Source organism: Manis javanica, chromosome 1 (genome assembly GCF_040802235.1).
Source record: "Manis javanica isolate MJ-LG chromosome 1, MJ_LKY, whole genome shotgun sequence".
Classification (NCBI taxonomy): Eukaryota; Metazoa; Chordata; class Mammalia; order Pholidota; family Manidae; genus Manis; species Manis javanica.
This window is the reverse complement of record NC_133156.1, coordinates 146,903,167-146,912,249: the sequence shown is the minus strand read 5'-3', so window position 1 is coordinate 146,912,249 and position 9,083 is coordinate 146,903,167. Positions and strand designations below refer to the sequence as shown.

The 9,083-nt window shown below is 48.5% G+C and overlaps 1 long non-coding RNA gene across 2 annotated transcripts; it reads left to right on the top strand.

The window, feature by feature from the left end:
• Window positions 1-8: 8 nt before the first annotated feature.
• LOC140849121 (uncharacterized) lies at window positions 9-8,450 on the top strand. Of its 2 annotated transcripts, none has more exons than XR_012130729.1 (3): window positions 9-208; window positions 5,634-5,766; window positions 8,191-8,450. It is a non-coding gene; the product is annotated as an uncharacterized lncRNA (long non-coding RNA). The 2 variants fall into 2 exon arrangements; XR_012130724.1 differs by having other exon boundaries at window positions 9-473.
• The last annotated feature ends 633 nt before the right edge of the window (window positions 8,451-9,083 follow it).

The following is a 9,083-nucleotide window of genomic DNA, read 5'->3' as shown; positions in this document are numbered from 1 at the left end:
GCAGAAGGCAAAGAAACTGACAGTCACCCACACAAAGCAAGCTGGATCTGTGGGCTAATTAAAAGATTCCGCACTCAGGGTCACCTTGTAAATGAGATATGTCAGTCAGAAACCCGTGGTCATGAACAGCTCCACCAAGAAGCCCCAAGAACTCCCGGCCACACCATAGGTGCCAGCTGTCCCCGAAGCCCGGTCTGCTGCTCCCTGGGTGAGGAAATCACAGGTCATCGGACCTCTTTGGCTGAACCATTTTATTAAATGGACTGAAATCATTTTTTGCCACTAGGTGCATAACACAGTGACCTAGGGTGATTGATTAGGAGCAGGCTGCTCTCCTCAGATTCTGACTTAGATCTGATGCCATTTGTAACTGAAATGGCTTTCAAAAGCTTCTGGGGTGAAAGGTAGTATGTGGAGTAGGGAGCAGTTTGGGTTCACCCTCAGCGTCTGGGAACATGGAAAATACCATCAGGGTAAGTACACCTGGACAAGCTCTTTCCTTGGACCATAATCAGTAGATGTCACCCTAACAGTGGGTTCTTGGCACAGGTTGACTCTAAGCATCTCCAATATACAGGTAGCTCCAAGAGCATATAGTCAGGATCCTGCCCAGAAAAGGCCCTAGCTCCCTGCTGCACTCAGACTTGCTCACACTCCACTGCAGTCTCTATGATCTGGAGCAAGTTACCTGGTATATCTGCAGCTGTGAAGGGACAGCAATAGTGCTCCTTATAAAGTGACTGTGCAATGAAACAAAGTGATCTGTGTAAATGCCCAGGAAGATGCCCTCAGTCAAGACCTGAGTGCATTAGGGGTTGAATTGTGTCTCCCAAAAAGATATGTTGAAGTCCCAACCCCCAATACCTCACAGTGTGACCTTATTTGGAAATAGGTCTTTACAGAGGTAATCAAGTTCAGATGAAGTCATTAGGGTGGACGCTCAAACCAGTATGACTGACAGGTGTCCTTATGAAAAAGGGAATTCAGACACTGAGGCAGACATGACAATGTGAAGACAAAGGGAGAGCCCCCTGTGACTATGCAGGATTGGAGGATGCTTCTACCAGTGCCAAGGGAGGCCAAAGACTGCCAGCAGACCAGCAGAGGCTGAACAGAGGCCCCTACAGGTCTCAGAAAGTCATGGCAGTGCTGGAACCTCCAGGGCTATGAGACAGTTTCTGTTGTTTAAATGGCACCATTTGTGGTACTTTGTTACCAAAGCCTTAGGAACTAATACAAGTGTGTTCATTAGAGTGCATGTTAACAAACTCAAATCCAAGAAACCAAAAAATGCACCTTTAAAAAGAAGCTTCTCACTAACCAGTCACACTGTGTTCAGTCCTGGCGGAACCACTCTGCTCCACAAGCTCTTGCAGGGACCCAGGTTCTTTCCACCTTGTGGCTCCATCACCTGCATTCCAATAGGTGGGAAGTGACAGGAGAGCATCTGTGATATGATGTTGGGGCTTCAGAGTTGAGGACATAACATGGAGGTGCAGGCATGACTCCCACCCACTTCCCACTAGTGCAGACTAAGTCACCAGACCACACCTGGCTGCATGGGGGCAGGAAGTGGCATCTCCAGGGTTCCCTGTTGTGATTTTTATTATTATTATTATTATTATTATTATTATTATTATTATTATTTAATAAATGAAAAGCCTGATGCTACTTTTGAAGAGAAAACAATGTGGAGATTAGTTCATGTCAAAACCAAGAGCATAGGCATATGCACATAATGGTTAAGGTTTGACAGGATTGGCCCACTCAGAAGAAGAGGCCTCACTGAAGGGACTTGGCAGAATTTTCCAAGAGATACTCATGGGGGACACCCCCAACTGAGCTGGCAGTAGCTGTCCAAGACGTTGGGGCTCTCTGTTAGACAATCAGGCCTCCCAGAGACCAGTTTAATTGCTCCCTGAGGCCCCTAACAGCTAAATGGTCATTTCTTTAACTGCTATAAGGTTTGGGTCATCTGTCTGTCTGGTGGGTTATTAGTATCTATTTTTACTCATAGCTAAGAGATAAATAGGCAAGGACTTCATGATTGATCTAATGTCTTTGTTAAAAATAGCCATTCATCACTCACTGCCTTAGAAATTACAGCCAGACCATGCACCTTCTGAAATAATTTGAAGTATAAAAATGCAACTGTTTATCAATTAATTTAAACTACAGTGAGAGTTTTGCATATGCAGGGGCTTTATGATTTAGTCTAATGGATTGAATTTAGACTACTCCACAAATGAATTCCAAGATCCGGGTTATATACACTCACAAAGCTGAGACTTGGTGAAGTTTTCTTGGCAAAGTGAAAGAATATATTAAAATCTGGACTCCTTATGTGTTTCCCAGAAGAAATCAGCAGTCAATTTCATCTACCATAAAATTAATCCAGAAAATAAATGAACATTATGTAAGAAATAATTCTGGTGGGCATGCTAATATTTTAATGGTGATAATATCTAACAAATTGTTGGCCCTATCTTTCTGAGGACCTTTGAAGAATATGTCAAATCTTACCAAATAGAATTTAAAACAAATCATAAAAGATTTCCTGGAAGCTCTTATGAGAATCAGAATGAAGATTTATAGCAATGGAAATAAACTTGATTTCTCTGACTTTTGATAACATTGTGTTAATGACCTTTAGGGAAATTCACCTTAGGAGAAGTATTAGGTCATGAGGTATTCAGTCAGTGAAGCAATGTCACAGTAGGGAGCTTACACATTAAAGATAACACCATTTGCTTTAAATCAACAAGATGCAAGACCACAGGAACAAAGTCCACAAAATATGAGGCAGAAAATCAAGACTGATTTGATTTGATTGATGTCCCCCAGCCTCACGGTGATGCACATGCCACGAGACCTTATTCCAAAGATTCTATAGGTGAGTTAGTGAACCGAGAAAAGAGGCAAATGATTGTACAAAAGGAGGATGAGAAGAAGAAGGAGGAAGGGGAGAAGATTTTTACATCAAAACATTGTGAAATGCCTGACTTTATCTCCCCAAAAAATGGTTTTAAAAAGTCCAATGACTTAGAAAATGGGCATGGGTCAGGACTGGAAACTGGCAGAAATACCCCCATCTCTCCCTGGTTCATACATAACAAGTCTCAGCCCAGAAACTACCAGTGGGGTGGGGGGGCCCTGAACACCTGGGCCAAAGTGGGGTTAGAGACTTTCTCCCTCATCTGCAGTGGCCTTGGGCTGCTGGATGCCCACACTGCAGACCCAGAGACAGAGACGGGCTTCCCGTGGGGGCTATCAGAGACCACTCAGCCCAGAGCGTCACGGCTGCAGGCTTCTCGAGTGTGTGCCTAACCTCGGTGCCCACACTGCCGGGCAGCCCCAGAGTCCCTGTGCAGCCCACAGCTGAGCAATGGGGCTCTTGTCCTGGCCACACAAGGAAGACTCCCGTATGTCAGTGTCAGGCCCCTGGTTTATTTATTGCTCCAGGTTCCATTCTTTTTAAAGGGAGACACTGAATCTGGGCTCATCCACCTAGCAAGGTGATGGAAACAGAAATCCACATTTGCTGGGGACAAACACAAGGTAGTGTGTGTTTGTGGATTGTCACAAAAGCCCAGCTTGGCTCCCTGCCAGCAGGTCAGTGCAGCCGGCCCTCCGGGGAGGTTACATCATAACACTAGAGAAATCAGAAACCTATCTACTTAAAACTCAGACATCAGCTGAGATATCTTACAATCAGTATGGGTCACAGTCTGACAAGTGGCTACTTTTGTGCCCAGCACAGACAACCCTCCATCCAGGAAGGAGCCTGAGGCACATGTGCATTGACAATATGGAAACAGAAGAGAAACAGCTTAGGCAACAGGCTTGCTGCCTCTCTGGATTTTCCCCGGCGCCTCCTGCCTTCTCTCCTGGATTCTGGCAGTGAAATCCAGGGTTCTCGGGCAGAATCATCCTGTAGCACAGTATGTGCAGGGCAGTGAGGTGGTCCGTTAGGAGAGTATATTTCCTGAGAAGTGGCAGAAAGGCTCTTTGGAAAAGAGGGTGACGTGGCAGCCACCAAGCAGAGTATTAAAGGCATGGGCTGGCCTTACCTGGCTCAGGAACTTCCCTAAGATTAAACGGCCCCTCCAGCAGTTAGAAGACCACGTGGGTGGCAGGCCGGATGAAGCTCTAGGAGGAGGTGCCCACCCCCTCCTGTACAGATGTTTAGGACAAGGCCAGCGTCCCTCACTCCTGAGCCTCCCTTTTAGAAGGCAAAGGACATGTGAACTTAACAGGATTAAGGGAAATTTTTGAGTTTCTTTGGCACTCATTTCAACTTGAGTTTGCCTGAATAATCATGTGTGCCTTGAGCTGGGATGGAGCTGCAACCTGGGACCCCACCTCCTCTCCTGCCCCGAAGGCTCCATCTCAGAGTGGATGGCGGGGGCTTCAGCAAGTATGACGCCACCTGGTGGCACCCTCTCCTTTGTTCAGATGTCCCTCTGTGTCCTGGGCTGTGCAGGGAGTCCACCCCTCATCTTCAGCAATGGATGCCAGGGCCAGCCCTCTCCTTGACATCTGCACCTTATGTGGACTGCAGCAATGCTGGCATTGTTCTCTGGGGGGCTTCCCCTCCTCTGTGCATTGGAGCAGCGAGTCCCAGTTGCTCAGACAAAATATCTAAGAATTATTCTTGATTGTCACCTTCTCACTTCTGACATCCAGCCCTTCAGCAAATCTTCTCAATTACCTATGCAAACCGCTGACCCGAAGCCGCTCTCTTCTCACTGTCTCCTACAGTCCCAGCCCACAATGTCTCTCACCAGATTACCAAAACAGTGCCCTAGCCAGCCCCCCACCTCCCTGGCTCCCTCCAATCCACTCCCCTCTTAGTTGGACTGATCTTTAAGGAACACAAATCAGATTGTATCATTTACCTCCTTACACCCTCACCCACGGAACTTCTGGGTCCAGCAGGTCTGGTAACTAAGAAAATGAACATGGTGGTTATAAAGGGGTGTGGGTTCCCTAGGTGACTTCAGCATGGCAGGGATGCCCCCAGGCCCCTTTGACTCTTCCAGACTCACACCTCCCTCCAGAGCTCTGGAACTTCATATCTAAGTGGATGTCTCAACACAGTTAAACACACCAGACCCTGAGCTCATCATCTCCCCCCACACCCCTCCCACCACAAACACAGTCCCCAAATGCTGTCCTCCTCCGTGAATGGCACCATGTCCCCCACAACGGCCTAAGTCATCTCCTGGGCAGGGTCCTTGGCATCCTCCTTCCCCGGAGCCCAGTGGCAGCTCAGCACCTCCTCTGTCTGTCTCCCCTCCCAAATGCCTCTGGAACCAACCCGCTCCTCGCTGCTGCCACACACCCACCCCACACACCACTCTTCGAGGGCACTGTCTTTCACCTAATTGCTCTTTCTGCCCTGTGTTGTGGCCCCCCAGGCTGATTCATCCCCAACGTGTGGACAGCTCAACCATGAATCTTCCCCATTCCTGGGGAGCCACAGTTCTATGCTATGTATTCTCCGTCAGTGTCTCGTGTTTCTTCTGCGCACACAGCTAACCTGTCTATCAGTGTATTTGCCTGGTTAAAGATGGTCTCCTCACCAAGGAGGTCAGGGACCAACCCTGACTGACCTGTCATTTTATCCAAAGGTCCAGTGCAGTATCTGCCCTGATGGCCAGTTTTTGAGTGAATGTCTCCTCACTGGCAACATGTTTTTGGAGAGAATCCAGCATCTGAGCCCAAGAACTCATGCCAAGCCTGGAGGACCAGCAGCTCAGGGGGGTAGGTACTGGGGAGCTGGTATGCCTTCTCTGTGAGAGGGAGCGCTGACATTACAGTGCCTGCTGGCATTAGAGCTCCCTGCTAGCTTACCTAGACAGCCAGAGTCAATGAAAAGTTGTAATGATAATTATCACTGGAATTATTCTGGACCTTCAGAGTTTGCATGACATTTTATGCACATGGCTCAGTGCTGCAAAGCCGTCTGAGGAGAGTCAGCCACTAGGCCAAGCTGGCTCAGCTCTGCTCCCTAATTTATTTGCAATCTTGGCTGGACAAGAAGTGGAAACGGCCCAGGAATGCACTGGGCTGCCTCGCACTCAACAAGCAGAGAATGAATTGGCAGCCTCAGACAAGCAGAGAATGAATTGGCAGAGTGTTATGGCTCCACAAAAGGTGACACCACCCTCCAAAGATAGATCAGAACTGGTCCAGAAATCAGCAGGAGGCTTGCCTTCACTCATTCCCACCTGCCTTCTCAGGCTCTTGTGTCCTGTGTCAAGACCATCCTTACACGTTGCTGAGTCCTGGTCACCTGGCCTCACAAACAGCCCCTGGATAGAAAGTGCATTATGGATGCACGTGCCTCCTTTCTCCAAGAAAGCAATGCCAAGAGAGGCCATCTATTGCCAAGCAACAGATAATGCACAGTGCATGGTGAGCATCTGGCTCTGTATCCAAACAGCCCTCATGAAAACACTGTGACCTAAACAAGAGGCTGCCAGGGAGTGCCCAAAGTCGGGCAGAGTGTCCTCATCCCCCCTTAGGGCTGCCCCTCCCCGCAAGGGAGCTGTCTTTCTTCCTCTCTCCTAGAAAAGAAAAAAGGGCTCTGAAATGTGTCTTGTGCCTGATTTTACTCTTACAGGGCTACAAATTAGCCTCACTGAACCGTCTTGTTAATCCAAGCTGCTTCTGCTCTTCTGATCTTTTTATTTGAGCTATTTTGTTTCCTTTTGCTCCTCTAATGAAGCAATGTTGGTTTCATGTAACAGATGCTCAAGGGTTTCAGAGGAAATATCCTTGCCCACTCTTGCATGTGCGTGCACGTGTGCGCATGCACACACACACACACACACACACACACACACACACACACACATGCTTTCTATAGTTGTGGAATATAATCCAAATATAATCCTGCCTTGTAAAATAACCAAGACTTGGTTCTATGTAAAAAAAAAAAAAAAGGTCAAAGCAACAAAAAGTGAATGAGAATCAGGGCAGGGAAAGTCTTTGCCAGCAACTTCCAGTCACCCTGACAATGATTCTTAATCCCCAGTGTGCCTCCGAATTGCTTGGAGATCTTTTAAAAATTTTAGATTCCTGGCTCTCACCCCAGGAAGTCTGACTTAGTAGGTCTTGTGTGTAGCTATAAATCTGATGTTTAGTCAGCACCTTGCTTGATTCAGCAGCTGTTGGTCCAAGGAGCCGAGTGGGATCTGACCCCAAGTGTTCTCCTACTAAGCTCCCTCTCATCGCCCTCTGGGTTCTCTGCCTCTGTCTTGTCCCCTCTGACTCCCAGGCACCCCTGGGGTCCCACCCACGGGGGCCATCTCCTATGCAGCGCACCCAAGACCATGCCTCCTGGCCTTAGCTCACTTCTGAAATTCCCTGCCCTTGCTGGAGACCATGTTGTAATTTGCTCAGCAGCTTCACTTCCTTCCTGAACCTCTCCTCTCCTGGCTCTAGAAAGGCCCCTCAGATAATTTGCAGGGTTACCCCAGCCCTGGCCTTCCCCAGCCCCCACCACTGTGGCTTGTCTGGGGTGGCCCTGGCCCAAGAGGAGTCCGTCCCAGCCCACCCAGGGAATTCTGAAACTGAAACTGGGTCAAGGACATGGGATCTGTCTCTTGAGGCTTCAGCTACCCCCTTCTAAAACATGGGGCTTCCCACCACCTGCATTCTGCTGTGTGGACTGGAGCAGGGGAGGAAGGGGGTGGGCAAGAAGCAGAGGCTCTTCCAGGCCTGCTCTTACCCTCACAAGTCTTCCTGGGGACAGGTCATTCTGCCCTTCATGTCTCCACAATATACCTGTATGAGAGACCTGGGATCGCCATAGCAAAGGACAGTAGATTCAGTGGCTTAAACAACAGTAATGTATTTATTTTCTCATGATTCAGAAGGCTGGAAGTCCAAGATCAAGGTGCTGGCAGGATTTCTTCTGGGCCTCTCTCCTTGCCATATAGATGGCCGTTTTCTCCCTGTGCCCTACCCAGTCTCCCCTCTGTGCCTGTCTGTGTCCTGATCTCCTCCTCGATGTGACACCAGTCATTGCATGAGAGCCCACCCAGATCACCTCACTGCAACTTACTCCCTTCTCCACGCAGCTCAGTACTGTCACAATAGCTTCCTCTTATTGGTTTAAGCTCCTCTGAGCTGGAAGGGCTCTTGTAAACCACAGCTCTCCTCACCTTCTCTGTGTCCTAGAAACAGATGTGCAGAGAGGACAGCGTGAGACCTGTGGAGCTGGTGTTCCTTGCTCTCCCCGCCGCAGACAAGGCAGGCCTCACCTGCTGGTACCTGGCTCCAGAGCACATGCCCAGGCACCTCCGGAAGGTGCATGATGGACAACACCATGGGAAAGTCAGAGAAATCCTTGCTCAGCTTTGCAAAATGTCTACCTTTGTGCCTGGCCCTATTCCTAGTATTCTTCAGCCAAAAAAAGAAAGTGCTGTTAAGAATTATTGCTTATTGGAGTTCTAGGAAGCCAGGGATTTCTGAGTAGTGTATGAATCACAGGAAAGAACCCTGACTATTTTTTACCCAGAAGCTGGCAGTGCTTGATGGTGAATAAATGCGATAACTCAAGAACCACAGCCTCCTCTGATGCTGCCAGGGTTGCGCACACCCCTGCGCGAGGTGGGGGCGGTCAGGACGAGGCTGCCCCTGCTCTGCCTCTTCCGGCTGGCTTGAGCCTTCCAAGTCCATGGCTGTAGGCACCCGCGCTTCCCAGGTGCGTGTCCACCTGAGAGTAATCAGATCAGTAAGGAAGTCCCACGGTGCGCACTGGAGAGGAGGGAAGCCAAGGAGTGCTCGCATTTCTGGGCCTAAGGTTGGGGCAATTTGCAGAGCACTTCCGCGGCGCCGAGCAAAGCTGAAGGTGCGCACACACTGCGGTGCAGAGGCTCTTGCATGTTCGTCCAGGAAGACACGCAGAAGAATGTTTATTGCATGCTATTTGCAACTCTGAAAAACAGGGAACAATTTAACTGTTCATCAATAGAACGCTATAAAAATTTAATAAAGTAACCAGAGTTAATATATCAAGTAGATATATCTTAAAACCAGAATGCTGAGTTAAAAAAAATTAATTAAAAAAA